Below are 15,315 nucleotides of genomic sequence, written 5' to 3' on the forward strand. Positions count from 1 at the left end.
TGCAATCCTCACTGTGCAATTGTGAGGACCATCGTTTGGATCCCAGAGACCATGTAATAAGGCAAGAGTCTTGCTGGGCATGATGGGCATGTCTTTAATCCCAGTAGGGAGGAGGCAAATACAAAAGCATCTCTGTGAGTCTGAAGCCACCTGCTTACAGTGGACTACATAATGAGACCTCATCTCAGAACACAACAACAAACACCAGCCAACCAAACAAACAAAAACAACCCTGGGCCCTTGGAGAGACAGCTCAGCACTTAAGAGCAATGGCTGCTCTCCCAGAGGACCCAGATTCGGTTCCTACAGCCATCTGTAACTCCAGTTTCAGGGAATCTGACACCCTGGTCTGGCCTCCAAGTGGGCCAGACACACCAGTGATGTACCCACATACATATAGGCAAAGCAACCATACACGTAAAATAAAAATAAATATTTCTAATTAAAAATGAACAAATAACAATGACAGCAAAAGCTGGGTATCCACAAATATCTATGCAAGAAAATAACGGTCCATTTTCAAAATAAATCTACCTAGAGGCCCGGCAACAAATGAAGCTCCGGTCCCTGCGAAGGCCTGCTGGTCTAGCTACCCTCACCCAAACTAGACATTTAGAGCAGAACATTAGGAACAGCCAAATTTTTGTCATGACCTGCAGAGGCCACGTCCCTGAAAAGCTAAAAGAAAAGCAGGATGGAAAACGTCGAGATAAATCCACTCATGGTTCACGGTGGGTGAAGCTTAAGTGACAGGCAGCATGTTAGACCTTCCCCGCCACCCCCGTTACCCAGCCATTCGAGGACAGTGAAGAAGAGGCTCAGGTTATTTATTAACCCTGTTCTCTGCCCTTTATTGGTGTACTGGCCACTCGCTTCTTTGGGTTGGTGGCCATCGTTGCAAGGCTGTAATACAAGCCGCCTCGCTTTCAATGCTCTGGGTTAATATGAGTGGGGAGTCTTTGTTCCTCACAACCTGTAACTCCAGCTCCAGAGTTCTGATGCCCTGACCTATGAACACACACACACACACACACACACACACAATCTTTAAGGGATAAAATCTGGGAAGCTGTGTTTTCAGCAATCACTCTGGGTGGTTCTGACTCATTCCTAAATTTCCTGACTCAGCTGTAACATCAGCTCCTCTACACAGGCCTCCCTGAGCTCCAAGGGCAAGCCAATCCCCCCTTCACTCCTACGCCATCCCCTCCATCCTTCTCTGAGACTTCCTCGTCCTTCCCTGGCTGACCTGTGATTCTAAAATGTGAGCCTGTTCTCTCACTGTGACGGTGAGAGCTGGGCCAGGGCTCTCACGCAGAAAGAGGTGTGGCTAAGAGTTCCAGTGACCCGCTAGTGCTAAGGGAGGATACATGGAATGGGTACTTTCACTCCTTTAGCTTCCAACATGTGCAAGATGCTGGACTCTTCATGGCTGCAACCCTGTGGGGAAGACACGATCGTCCCAGCTCTGCCACCAAAGTGAGACCTAGGGGCACACAGCTGGCAAGGGGTGGTGCTGGACCCATGCTGAAGGCCAGGTTCAATACATTTTAATGACTGCCCGTGTCTGCGATGGGACTGTGCGTGGTGACTTCCAGATGCCCGAATCCTCCTTTTGTTCTGTTTTATGTTGCTGGGGTCCGATACCACAACCCCTTGCATGCTAGACCTCAGTCCTCTGAGGTATATTTTCAGCCTCTTACCACAGCCTTCGGACAGTGCCCTCTGTGACAAAGGACCTGGGTCTCTTACCAAGAAAAAACGTGCACTAACGTGCATCCAGTGTTGGAGCGAATAAGTGAGTCCACCCATTTCTTCTGCCTGAAGTCTGGTGTGGCAGAAACTGAAGCTAACAGACTGGGGGAGACAGACAGTCTGTGGCTGAGAGAACAGGAAGAGAGTGAAGTTTTATTCTAAAGGTGTGGGTAGTCGGCTCTGGGTGAATATGCAACTCAACAGAAGCTTGCAGCTCAACCCAGGCGGGTCTGTGGACTCAGGAGGTGGAAGCTGTCTGAAGCAGCCTTCTCCTGCCAGAGTAACCCCAGGCCTTTAGGTTGCCATAGCAACCCAAGTCTGCTGCACTCTCCCCCTGCACTTCCTGCCTACCCACCCTGAGCCCTCCATCCCATCAATTAATGATCCAATGATGTACAACTGTCCTCCAAGCACAGGCGGCAGGCCTCCTGAAAGCAAACAGACTTCTCCCGGGAATGGGAGCCTCGAAGATGCCCATGACACCTGACCCAGGGCCACCTACTAAATTCTCTCTCCCCAAATCCAGATGACTCTTTCTCTAGCTTTTCCCTCTTGGTTTTGAAGGCATGAGGTTGCCAGAGGTGGGGACTGTTGTCTTAGAGATTTCCTGGGAAGCTGACGCTGGGAAAACTACCAAGCAGGATGCCTATGCCCTCAGCCCTGACTCAGGACTGGAGACACTGTCTCTAATAATGGACTTGTGCGTCACTGCTGGTCCTCACCTGGAAGAAACCCTTCATCTTTGCCCAAGGTGAATTAACTCATGGCACCCAGAAGGAAGGGAGGGAGGGAGGGAGTCAGGAAGAGAGGCTGGAGATCTGACTCAGTTAGCAGACAGCTCTTGTCCAGCAAGTGCAAAGCCCTGGGTTCGATCCTTAGCACTGCAGTGCTGGGAAGACAAAGACAGGAAGCCCACAGTTATCCTCAATTACACAGCTAGTTTGAGGCCAGCCTGGGCTACATCAGACAGTGAAAAGACAGAGGGGCGGGGGTGGGGAAGAAGGAGGAGACACGGAGGGAAGGGAGACACACCCATCTTGTGCTGACTCTAAGATGTCTGCCGTCTATTTGATACCCGTCCTGCAGGGAGTAGGAGCCCCCCTGGATCCTGGTGGGCTCTGTGGTCGCCTGCCAGTAGAACCAGGCGGAAGCAATACTGTTCCAGCTTCTGAGGCCAGCCTAAAGGAACGGACCGCCCCCCCCCCCCCCCCCCCCGCAGATAGTTGCTGTTGAAGTTTAAGTGCTGAACTGGAAGGTGTGCAGCAGCCCCCCTCCCCCACAAGGCCCCAGGGGAACTCCCGGTTGACAGCCGCCACCAGACTCTTGTTATACAAATGTGTTGTGATCCAATTGCAGATGGGCCAGCCAGCTGATGGACAAGCAGAGGTCACCCGTGCCTCTTCTTATCAGTTCTTTGAGAATTTCATACAATGTATTTTGATTACATTCATTTCTGCTCTTTCCCCAACTCCCCCCAAATCCACCCCACCTACCTAGCTCTCCCCCAACTTCTTGTTCTCTTGTTGTTTTTTAATCACCCATTGAATTTCATTTGTATTGCCCACATACTCCGAGGTGTGGGGCCACCTACTGAGCGTAGGTGACCTACAGTTGGCCACACCCTCTAAAGAAGACTCTCCCACCTTCCGAAGCCATGGCTGTTCCTGGCTGAGCTCATCCGTTTTAAGCGGTTTGCTCTGCTGCAGCTGCTAACAGGAGCATTAGCGTCACCAGGGTCTACCACGTACTGGGTTCATTTGCATGCTTACTTAATTTTAATTTTTGTATGGACTCTGTCAGGTGGGTATTATCATCTTTATTTTCCTGCAAGATTAGGTTCAGAAAGGGAAAGCACATTGATTGAGGTCAGCTAGCTGAAACAGAAACTCGGATGTTAAGGCCCTGGAGATGCCAGTTTAATTGTCTGTCTGACTCTAGTCCCTGCTGGATAAATCTCTTCCTACACTGTGCATCTCAATGGGAAGGTTCAGCAGAAAGAGGGATTCTCAGAGCTGGCCCCCGCCCTGTGGAGGTGAGAGCTTTGCCGGTGTGGTCTCATTGCTACACTAGGAAGTGAACCGTGGTGGCAGGTCCCTTCCGGAGAAGGGCCCACTCAAGGGCGTTTGCACTGGGGAAGCGTGTTGAATGCATGTAGCCGTCTGCGGAGCAGGTAGGAGATAAAGGGTGAAGAAGAAAAATAAAGAGGAGGAGGAGGAGGAGCCCAAAACTCTAACGAACGGAAGTAGCTCTGAATGAGCCGTGAAGTTCTGGAGCTGGGCAGGCAACTCCAAGCAGACCATACATAGCCTGCTCCGCTTGCCCTCTGAGCCTGGGAATCGCCCCACGCTCCCTCTCGGACACTCCGAGGTAGAGGCCGGAGGGATGAAGCAAGTCATAGCCTTGTCTGTTGTCCCAGATGTGTGTCAGATGGGAGAGCAGTCGACTGCCCCATGTCACCTCATTAAGCTCTAGAATTGATTCGTCCACCCACAGGTATCCTTCTCCTCTCGCAGCGAGACATCCCCGAAGCCATTCTGGCACACTGGCACCAAGACAGTGCCCATTTTACCCGGGTCTGAGCCCCGGAAAGCTGGTTTCCCTTAGCGCTTGTTGCACTTTTGTCCACCCAGACCTGGGGACACAGCTTTCTCTCTGGGCCATCTGATTCTCAGAGGGGATTTAGGGATCCAGACCAGCACGTGCTGGTACTGCTCCTGCTGACTGGTGGCGGGCCAGCTTTCCCCTCCCGGAGTGGAAGGTAAGGAAGGACAAGGGAACTGTTTGGGTCTCAGCGACCGAGGTGTGACCCGAGCCTGCCGCAAGTGCCATGAAGACTAGACTAGGAAAGAAAAGAAAAAGACCCCAGTGCAATCTTTAGATCACCAGGGATGGGGAAATGAAGGGTTAGAGGTCTCATACTTTTTTGAGGGTGAAAAAAAAAATTACTAGGTGGCCATGGAGCCAGCCGCGGGGGCGGCAGCTAAACCTGGTGACGACCGCATAAGGAGCCACGGGACCCAGGAGAGAGGCCGGGAGGCGCCAGCGCCCCGGGGCAGACATCTCGGTGGCTTCGGTCACGGTCAGTTGTGCGGGTCCACCGCGCGCACTCGGGGGTGTGCCCGCCTCTGCGGTGCACAGGCGTCTGCGCGCGGCCGCTCCCGCATCTGCCGCCCGCCCGCCCGGCGGGCACAGGCAGCGGTTGCACCCCCGACCTTGCGCTCCAGAGCAGGACCCCAAACCCAGCCGCGGGACCCCCACGCGCTTCTCCCGGCCCCGACAAGCCAGCTACCCACGACCGCGGCAAAAGGAAGGGACTTGGCTCGCGGGAACACGTACCTGAGCGGCGACAGTCTGGGACGCGGGCCTGGTGTCCTCCGGCGCGGTGCGCGCGCCGCCAGGAGAGGCTGGGGACTCCTGCAGCCCAGCAGGTCCCTGTCTCCCAGCCACTCTGGGCCACGCTGTGCGAGATTCCTCCCGCTCCCAACCCCCGTCAGGCACAGCCAGACCTGCCGGCCCACGCCCTGCAGTTCACGCTGACCGCAGGCCACAGGCGAGGCGCCTGCTGGAAGGACCGAGGTGGCCAGAGCGCGCGCCGGTCCGGAGGTGCAGCGTTCCCCCTCCCCCCCAGCATCCTGACCTAGAGACGGGCTCTGCGGAAGAAGCCCGGCTGCTGAAGCTCTAGGGGACTTCTTCAGCCACAGGCACTCCCTGGGGACGCAGGAAGCTAGGGAAAGGTGGCCAGGGAAGCCTCTCTGCATTCACCTCCGGTCTCCAGCTTCAGTGGCCGCTCAGTAACGGTGGTGGGTGTCACAGTGCTGGGCCTCTCTCTACCTGCCCGAAGCCTCCTGGATCCCAGACCCGGTACTCTCCGAGCCAGCAGGGATGTCTAGAGGCTTCATGAATGACCTCCTCTGGTTTTATGGAGACATCAAGGAAAATTTAATGTCCTCTGTCCTACCTGCTCCCCACGTCACAGCTTGCACCTAAATGTGTTGATTTTATCAACTCTATGAGACATATGCTAGTGTTTTTTCCCAATTGTACGAGGAGAAATTGACGCGCTGAGAGGTCAAATAGCACACCCTAGGCCACCCACCTAATTAACGAAGTCTTTGAGATTCAAATCTGCATCCCACACCTGCGTACTGGCTCTCTCACAGCTGCCTACCTGGGCTCCCGTGACCCTCTGCTTCTCATTTTCTGAACTTGCCGAGTTTGGCTGGCGTCCCCACTCACAGTCCGGTCTATTAAATCACTGTCTGGAACCGGCTGGTGGGGACTCTACAAGGTTTTTGTGTGAGACAGACAATTGAGGTAGAGAGGGAGTGCGAACCGAGGGAGGAACAGAGCAGAGCGGGCCCCAGCGGCTGCCACGCCCTCTGGGTAGCCCGGATGCTAGGGTGTTGTCTCTACGTCAGTAGCTCTCAACCTTCCTAACGCTGTGGCCCTTTAGTAGAATCTCTCCTGTTGTGGCCCCCAGCCATAAAATTGTTTTCATTGCTGCTTCATAGCTGTAATTCTGCTACTGTTATGAATGGTAATGAATCTGTGTTTTCGGGTGGTCTTAGGTGACCCCTGTGAAAGGGTCGTTTGACCCTAAAGAGGGCTCGACCTGCAGGCTGAGAACCATTGCTCTAAGTGGAGATTAGCGTGGATCTCCTGGAAGAAGGCAGAAGGTCCAAGAGCAGCCAGGACAGCAGGGAAGGATGGAGTTTTGTCTCCCTTCCGGTGTTGTTAGAGGTTGGATCCGCCTGCTCTCTGGTCCCCATTGTGAAATCCCTCCTTTTCGCAGAATCTTCACAAATAGAATTTGTGCCCAAAAAATACTCATCTGATTTTTTTCTTAATTTTTATTTATGTGTGGGAGGATAGCGAACGGTAAGCCTCTGTGTGTGGCGTGCACGCTTGCGTGTGCTTCTGTGTGGAGGTCAGAGGCCGATGTCAGTGTCTTCCTCTATCTTTGGTTTTTATTTTTTTGAGAGAAGGTCTTTCCCAGAGTTCAAAGCCCACCAACGTCTAGACCAGCTGGCCAGAGGATTACCTGCCCTCTTCAGCGCTAGGTCACAGATGCATGCCCAGCATTTTTTTCATGAGTGCTAGGCATCCAGACCCAGGTCCTCACGCTTGCTTCACTCAGCAGGGACCTTACCAGGGACCTTACCGACTAAGCCACCTCCCCAGCCTCTGCTTCACTTTCTGTTCGTTTTGTTTTAAATTGCCACACTGACTGTAGTTAAGAGCTGGGTGTAAACTCCAGCCTTTCTGCTGCCTGTCGGGGTGACCTTCCATCAGTCTTTTAGCCACCTTGTGACCACTGAAAATGGGGACATGACCCAAGAGTGGGACAGTCATGTTACATGAGTTAAACCGAGGGAGGCCTTCATAGCTCAAGGCTCAGCACTCAGTAATGAACGCCAAACAGATGCCAGTGGCTGTTACTTTTCAATATTCCAGATACCCTTTCACTTGGTTTCTGAGACAGGGCCCCCTAAGGAGTCCAAGCTAGGCAGGGATTCACGATCCGCCTGCCTCTGCCTCCAGAGGGCTGGGATCAAAGGCCTGCGCCACCACCTGCACAGCTTCCTGCTACGTTTTTGGTGTTTACTGTGTGCTTAGAGCTTATGCCGGAGTCTTCATCGTGATTAGTTTTGTCTGTCCCATCTCACACACCAGAGAGCTCAGGTGCTGCAAACTGATTACGTTCATTCCATTTCCAAGTGGCCCAGCCAGGACTCTCTGGGAGTTCAGATCCTTAAACCGGTTCACTCAAACCTCTTGCCACTCCCTCCAGGGAAGAAGAGGGCTGCCTCTAAAGCCGCTGTCAGCTGGCCATCGGTGCCTCTGACTCTCTGGAGGCCAGCCAGGCTGTGGTGACAGTTTACTACAAAGTGAATCCCAAATTGCTCTCGTGCCCCACACCTCCTGCGGCGCTATGAATTACCTGTGTTATAATCTCTAGCTGGAGGCCTCTGGCTCTGGGTAACCCTACTCAGCGGTCCTGTCTCCCTGTTTCTATCCCACAATCCCTGTCTGCAGATGCCCAAGCAATATCTTGTGCCTCTTGCTGCCTCAATATTCTGTAATGCTAAGACCTGAACCCAGAGCCTCACACATGCTAAGCAAGCATTCTGTCCCTCAGTGGCTCCCTAGCTCCTGAGTGACTTTGGATTATGCTCCCATTGACTTGTGCCTCACCTCGTGGAGAGAGGAAGGAGCCTGGCTCTTACTCCCAGCTTCTCAGAGCAGCAGAACGGATGGTAGAGGAACAGGTGAGTCTCTTCCGGCCTTGCCTTTCATAAGAAAATTCTAGATTTGAAAGGCAAGCTGGGCATGGTGGCGCATGCCTTTGATCTTAGAGCTTTAGAGAGAGAGGCAGGAGAATCTTTTGTGAGTTTGCGGCCAGCCTGGTTTACAAAGTGAGTTCCAGAATGACTAGGGCTGTTACACAAAGAAACCCTGTCTTGAATCACCCCTTACCTCACTCCTAAAAAAAAAAAAGAAAAAGAAGAAAGAAAGAAAGAAAGAAAGAAAGAAAGAAAGAAAGAAAGAAAGAAAGAAAGAAAGAAAAGGCAAAGAAACTCATCCCCTGGCTGCTCTGTGCCTCCTTTGACCTGGCTTTGGCAGGGGCAGAGGCATTTGCTGTGCTGCACACGAAACCTGGCAACAACCTTACAAATGACACACATATCATCTTCCAGAAGCTTCCTGGGACTGGTGTGGTAAATGCTCCTGGAATGCTGATTTGGAGTATTCTGCTAATGACCATCTTTCATGCCCACAGAAATCCCTTCCCACATGGGCGGGTTTCAGAGACAAGGCCAGAAGTTCTGTGTCCTCAACAGGCTCTGTTTGCTCTTTCTCTTCATTTCCAGTCTCCTGTGGTTTTGGATTTTCTTGTTTGTTTGTTTGTTTGTTTGTTTTGGCGTTTTGCCTAAAGGCAGACTTTATGCTGAGCTCAGTGACAATGGGTTCATTGCATTTTCCTATATCAGACTTGGGAAGATGCTCTGCCTCATCTTACCGAAGCTGTCAGCTCTTATTAGCCTCTCTTTCCTCCCGTAGGCCTTGGGGAAGCCCCAGGTCCCCATGTATGTTAGTTCCAATGTGATCAGACCCCTTGGGGCTGTCTTCTGAATTCTGTCCCTCAGGTCCCTGCTTCCCGTCGGGACTGTGAAGCAGCAGATTCATGGGGAGGACAGAATTGGGAGCTACAAATGAGCAAAGATCAGCTCTTTTAAAAATTACCATTTCCCTAGCTTGCTCTTCCCTTGCCTACAGCTGGCCAGCCTCAGAGCAGATCTGTCTTCATTCTCCAGAGGGAAGAACAGGCAGTTACTCCCTTCCCAGCCTCCAGCGCCAGCTCATTTCTGTTCCTCCTCAGCCCCACGCCTCCCATCCCTGCCTGCACTGCCCTGTGCTTCCTGTCACCTTGGAACATGTCCTGGAGCTGCTCATGCAAGTGGACAAAGGTAGACAGCTTCCCTCCTCTGAAATACCCACCCTTGCTGAGTCAAGCGCCTTCTAGAACAGTCTGGGCGGCAGGAGGCTGGCCGCCCTGCGAATGATCATTTCTGGCATCACCCACACACCAGTAGGCCGGGGCCCGAGCTGACTCATCAGATGACCTGGACAAGCAGAGCACCACACGGCTGAGTCTGCTCCTCCCCAGGTAATCTGAAGGCCCCCAGAAGACTGTGACTAATGGGGACATCTACAGACAGGAGATGCTGAAGCATATGTGTGTGTATGTGTGTGTGTGTGCATGTGTGCACGTGTGTGCATGTGTGTGTGTTCATGTATGTGCGTGTGTGTTGGGGGGATGGTCAGCTCAAGTCCAGGCAGTGTGAGACCAAGCATCTAGAACAGTGGTTCTCAACCTGTGGGTCTCGACCCCTTCAGTGGCTGCATATCCTGCACATCATTTGTTTATGTTATGATTCATAACAGCAGCAAAATTACAGTCATGAAGTAGCAATGAAGATAATTTTATGGTTGGGGTCACCACAACGTGTGGAACTGCAGGAAAGGGCCACAGCACTAGGAAGGTTGAGAACCGCTGATCTGGAGGGCTGGCCTCGGGATTCTGAGGAGAAGCGGTCAGGCCGGGTTTGCTCAGGCTAAGTTCTTTGGGAAGGGGAAAGTGCAGGGGATTTTTTCTGGGCTGTTGCTGTGAAAATTCGGCGGCTTTCCAGGGTCAGTTTATTTTTTAAGGTGGGCTTAATACAATGATCAGGCTATGAATCAAATAAAGGGGCCCTTCGCTTCTGATTGACATAAAAACCAGGAGAGCAGCTGAGTGTGCTGGTGCAGGCTGTGGTCCCAGCTGGTCTACAGGGCGAGGTGGGATGGGCCACCTGTCTGAGGCCCCTTCTAGCAATTTCAAAGCCAGCCTGAGTAACTTAGTGACACTGTATCACCTAACAAAATAAGAGCTGGGGATGGTGTAGCTGAGTGATAGAGTACTTGACTAGTATGCATGAAGTCCTGGGTTCTAGTCCCAGCCCAGGAAGAAATGAATAAAGGAAGGAAGAAGGAAGGAGGATGGAAAGAAGGGAAGAAGAGGGAAGGAGCGGAGTTTACTAGAGGTGTGAAGAGAGTGGGTGAGGCAGAGAAGGCACAGGAAAGGGCCTTGCCGGCTGCAGTTTGGTGAGCCAGGACGGGGCTGCTCAGCCAGCCTTAGCAGCCTTCACCGTGCTTCTGGACCAGGCACCAAACCCTGACTTCTTCACTGATGCTCTGTGACCTTCAGCGTCCCTCAATCTCCATTTTCTTTCTTTCTTTTTTTTTTTTAAGATTTATTTATTTTATGTATATGAGTGTTCTATCTACATTTACACCTGCCAGAAGAGGGAATCAGTTCACATTATAGATGGTTGTGAGCCACCATGTGGTTGCTGGGACTTGAACTCATGACCTTTGGAAGAGCAGACAGTGCTCTTAACCACTGAGCCATCTCTCCAGCCCCTCCATTTTCTTATTTTTTCTTTTCTTGTTTGTAAAAGAGCACTACTAACTTTACTTCACATAGTTGCAGCAAAGGAGTTAATAAGTCTAAAACTCTTAGAGCTGTGCTTGGCTCTAGTAAGTGCTCCAAGAGTGTTAAGCCACACCCCCCTTAGCTCAGTACCTATGGAAGCATGCTATGTTCTTCTCTGGCTAGAGTGTGCAAAGCTTCTTTGTGGCAAGGCACTGGGTAGCTGGAGACTGATTTTGTTTTCTTTCCAGAAGAGTTGCCTCCTCTGGGGTCTGATCACTTTGGAGTATGTGGAGGAAGGAGGGTGACAAAAAGCCATTAGAGAGAGCCTTGGCAGGGACTTGGCATGGTCGTGCATACATGTAATCTCAACACTCAAAGCTTGAGGCAAGAGAATCAAGAGTTGAAGGTCCGGTTGCATAGTGAGGCCCTGTCTCAATAAGTGGATAGATAGATAGATAGATAGATAGATAGTAGAATGGATGGATGATGGGTGGATGGATGGATAGGTATATGGATGGATGGGTGGGTGTATGGATGGGTGGATGGATGGATAGGTATATGGATGGATGGGTGGGTGTATGGATGGGTGGATGGATGGATAGGTATATGGATGGATGGGTGGGTGTATGGATGGGTGGATGGATGGATAGGTATATGGATGGATGGTGGGTGTATGGATGGGTGGATGGATGGATAGGTATATGGATGGATGGATGGATGATGGGTGGATGGATGGATAGGTATATGGATGGATGGGTGGGTGGATGGATGGGTGGATGGATGGATAGGTATATGGATGGATGGGTGGGTGGATGGATGGGTGGATGGATGGGTTAGGGCTACAACTGAGTGAGTACTGGCCAAGTTTGCATAAGGTTCTGGGTTCAAACCAAAGCACCACAAGAAAACCAAACAACCATAAATCAAACAAGAAAAGCTTCTACTGGAACCTCCTCTTCAAGTCTTCTGGGACCATAGTTTAGGATCTATTATGAGGCGTGGATATTATGGGAAAGACAGGACAGGAGGACGACTAACAACAAACTTGAAATGAAGACCAGAGCCTGATCAGAGAAATCCCAGTGAGAATGCTCTCCCTGAATTCAGTCAGCTTTAGTCCACATTTGGTCTGTGCCCAGGGTGGTATCTTGGGAGCAACAATGGTGCCAGAGAGGTGGGATCACCTCAGAGTCAGAAAGGGGTATCCTAGAGCCCGACTCTGCTACCTGCAGAGTTCTAAAGGAAAGTCCTAAGTGCATTGACCATACAATGAAGATGTATGATGGCACCATCTTCCCAGGTTGCTCGAGTGTCAGGTACATTTAACACAGCCCTAGCACAGAGATTCCAGGGCCAGCCCCCAAACGTGTCCAGGTCCCAGTCCCTACAGCCTCTGGATATGCCTTCTTTCGTGGCAGAAGGGACAGGGTGTGATGAAACTTGAGATCTTGAGATAGAGAGGTTATGACTTATCTTAGTGGGTCTCATGTAATAGCAAGAGAGAAACAGGGACACAGAAGACCTGCCAGCCACTGTCTATTTTGAAGGAGGGAGGGGGAATGAGGCAAAAAAAAAAAAAAAAAAAAAAAAAAAGCCGGCAGCTAGTAGAAGCTACTACCAGGCTACAGAACAGAAGTTCTTCTGTCGGTGCAGGTCCGACTGGAAGCATTCAGTGATTTTCATTGTTATTCTTTATCTGGTTCTCTTTTAATCTGTCCAGTCATACTGAGGAGGAGTGCTCTGCTCTGTCCAAGAGCACCTTGCCTGCTGCTGCGGTTCTTCTGCAACAGGAGCCAGCCCCAAGCCTGTTCTGCAGGCAGCAGGGTGCTGAGGCTTAGAGCGCTGCTCAGATTTCCCTTATTTTCATTTAAATTTTTTTCTTTTTTTTTTATTAGTTATATTTTATTAACTCTGTATCCCGCTCCCTCATTCCCTCCCAATCTCACCCTCCCTCCCTCCCCCATCTTCTCCTTGCCCCTTTCCAAGTCCACTGATTGGGGAGGACCTCCTCCCCTTCCATCTGATCCTGTTTTATCAGGTATTTTCAGGACTGGCTGCAAAGTCCTCCTCTGTGGCCTAGCAGGACTGCTCCTTCCTTGGGGAGTGGGGAGGTCAAAGAGCCTGCCATTGAGTTCCTGTCAGAAATAGTCCCTGTCTTCCTTACTATGGGAAACCAATTGGTTACTGAGCTACCATGGGCTACATCCGAGCAGAGGTTCTAGGTTATATCCATACATGGTCCTTGGTGGAGTGTCAGTCTCAGAAAAGACCCCTGTGCCCAGATACATTTGGTCCTGTGGAGCTCCTATCAATCTTCATTTAGAAAGATAAATGGGATGTGCATTGGACATAGGAGAAAACAAGTAACAGGACAGGAGCCTACCACAGAGGGCCTCTGAAAGACTCTACCTAGCAGTTATCAAAGCAGATCCTTCAGCAGAGTGCGGGGAATCATATGAAAGAAGGGGGAGTTTGTATACGTGAAAAAATTTTTTTTAATTTGTCTAACTACCTTTCTTTTGTATTAGAGTGTTGAATTTCCTTTTCTGGGTATGGAATACAACTTCTTAGAGCAAGGAAGAGCCCCATGGATCTCCCTTGACTCCTCTGAATTGTGTTTCCCTGTGGTATTAGTTAGTAGAAATGAACTCCCTTCACCTCATCTCGGGCCAAAGCTCAGCTCAGCAGTGGGTCGGTTCATGAGAATCAATTATGAATAAATGAACGAACGAATGAATGAATGAAAGGGTAAACTGAGACTTAACAAATAAAACTGTGCCCCTCCCTCCCCTTCTTCTCCCTGGGCCAGGTGGCATTCCCTGCCATCTGCCATGCCACTGGTGATCCCTGCTCTCCTGCCTTCCACATTGCAACTAGGAGGGTCAGGACACGATCCAGCTGGCCTCGGCAGGCTTGGACTTCTGAGACGGTTCCCTCAGGAAACCGAGGCCAGGGGACCTCTTTGATCTGCTGAGTCTCATATTGCCCGGCAGGCAGGTCTCATCAAAGCGGATCTTAGAATGACTGCTGGTTCCCGGCCCTTCTCCACCCTATCCCCGCCCCAGGGCCTTTATTCCCGAGCCTGGAGTTTGAATTTTCCACTGCTGCTGGAGGGGTCACGGATCAGCACGGCTGAAGGTCAACTGTCCTCCCTCATGCCCGCAGCCCAGCCGTGCTGTTCGCCCCCCGCGGGCCTTACCGCCCTGCTGTACCCATGCTTGAGCTGTGGTGCCACTCACCTCTCTCCGGTGGGCGCGGACTGCACCCAGCTTGCAGAGCGGGGGCGTGGCGCGGTCCGCTGGAGGCTTGGCATCCACACGCACCTACCTACCGGACCCCAGGCGGAGGACACATGCGGCGCTGGCCAGCTCTCCCTCCTCCGTTCCCCCGCCCGAGCAATGGCCTGGGGAGAGCGCAGTCTTCACAGAGCCCCAAATCCCTTCCCCGGTCCTTTTGAGGTACTTGGGGGGCGGGGAGACGAAGAACAGGTGTCTTATTTCTTCTAGCTAGACAGACAGGATGAGGAGGACTTAGCGGGTGGGTGGGATGGGTCACCAGGCAGAGGCCAGCCATCTTCCCTCCCTCCCCAGACACTAGGTGACTACAGTGGAGATCCTTGTCCCCCAGCTCTGGCTGACTTCGGGCTGTCTGCGTCAGGCAGCGGCCCAGCGCCAAGCTGGTGTTCCGCTGTGCTCCCTGGAGAAGGGAAAGGTGGGATGCGCCCTGGGTCAGCGGGACACCGGGCTCCCCAGGGCTGAGTCTCAGGGCAGCTGAGATTGGAATGACCTGCCAGGTCCACTGTGTCCCCGGTATCACAAGATAAAGGGTCATTTCCTCCTCTGTGGACCCCTGCTTCCAGACCAGTCTCAGGCTGGAGAGAGCAGGAAGCCGCTCAAGAAGAGCTGCTTCCGTTTTAGGCCAGGTCTGCCAGCCACACTTCCCTTCCCCGTCCTCTGCTTTGTTTGCTGTTGTTGTTGTTTGGGGTGCTCTGTTTGGTTTTGCCATTTCTTCTTGATCTTCGGTCCCTCTCCTCCCTAGCCCACCCCTAAGAGGTGGTGATTACCATGAGGCCAAAGGGAGCCCATTTTGGCTCCTGAGAGCAGAGAAGGGTGAATTGTGCAAACCAGCTGTTAAAGGTGGCCAGTACAGAACATGAACTTGTGCCAAGCTACAATTAAACAGTGTAATAAAGACAAAAGATCACGAAAAGTCAAAATTCATCCACTCCCTATGCCTTATGTGTATAGTGGGTGGGTTTTACGGTGTGTGTGGACCTCCTGCCTACCTTCCTTCCTGACCCATGTTCTATTACACCATGCAGGCAGCTGGACATCAGCCAAGCCAAGTGTTTACACCACAGAAATGGGCATGCTGCATTCATGGCTGGATTTGTTTGGGGTTTTGATTGTTTGCTTTTTCAGACAAGGTTTCACTTGGAACTCAACAGTCTCTTATCTCAGCCTCCTGAATTAAAGGTCTGTGCCCCACGATGCCAGTTCAACATTTGTTCTGACTTAGGAGAATGATGGAGACAATGTTAGTATTGTAAGATCATGTCTTGGGTGAAGGCTGTGGTCCTGCCC

At 51.7% G+C, this 15,315-nt stretch overlaps 1 protein-coding gene across 5 annotated transcripts in view; it reads right to left on the minus strand.

Annotated features, from left to right (window-relative positions):
• Gpr68 (G protein-coupled receptor 68) overlaps positions 1 to 14,172 on the minus strand; it is a 60,899-nt gene extending 46,727 nt beyond the window's left edge. The window contains exon 1 of one of the 5 annotated variants that reach the window (XR_009593059.1): positions 5,092 to 5,221. The gene's annotated coding sequence lies outside the window, so the exon portion shown is untranslated. Of the gene's footprint in view, positions 1 to 5,091; positions 5,230 to 5,851; positions 6,105 to 13,971 lie in introns of those variants that run through there. The other 4 variants (XM_060388053.1, XM_021653217.2, XM_060388054.1 and 1 more) reach the window with 4 other exon arrangements.
• Positions 14,173 to 15,315: the final 1,143 nt, after the last annotated feature.

This window comes from Meriones unguiculatus, chromosome 7, assembly GCF_030254825.1.
Source record: "Meriones unguiculatus strain TT.TT164.6M chromosome 7, Bangor_MerUng_6.1, whole genome shotgun sequence".
In the NCBI taxonomy this organism is placed as follows: Eukaryota; Metazoa; Chordata; class Mammalia; order Rodentia; family Muridae; genus Meriones; species Meriones unguiculatus.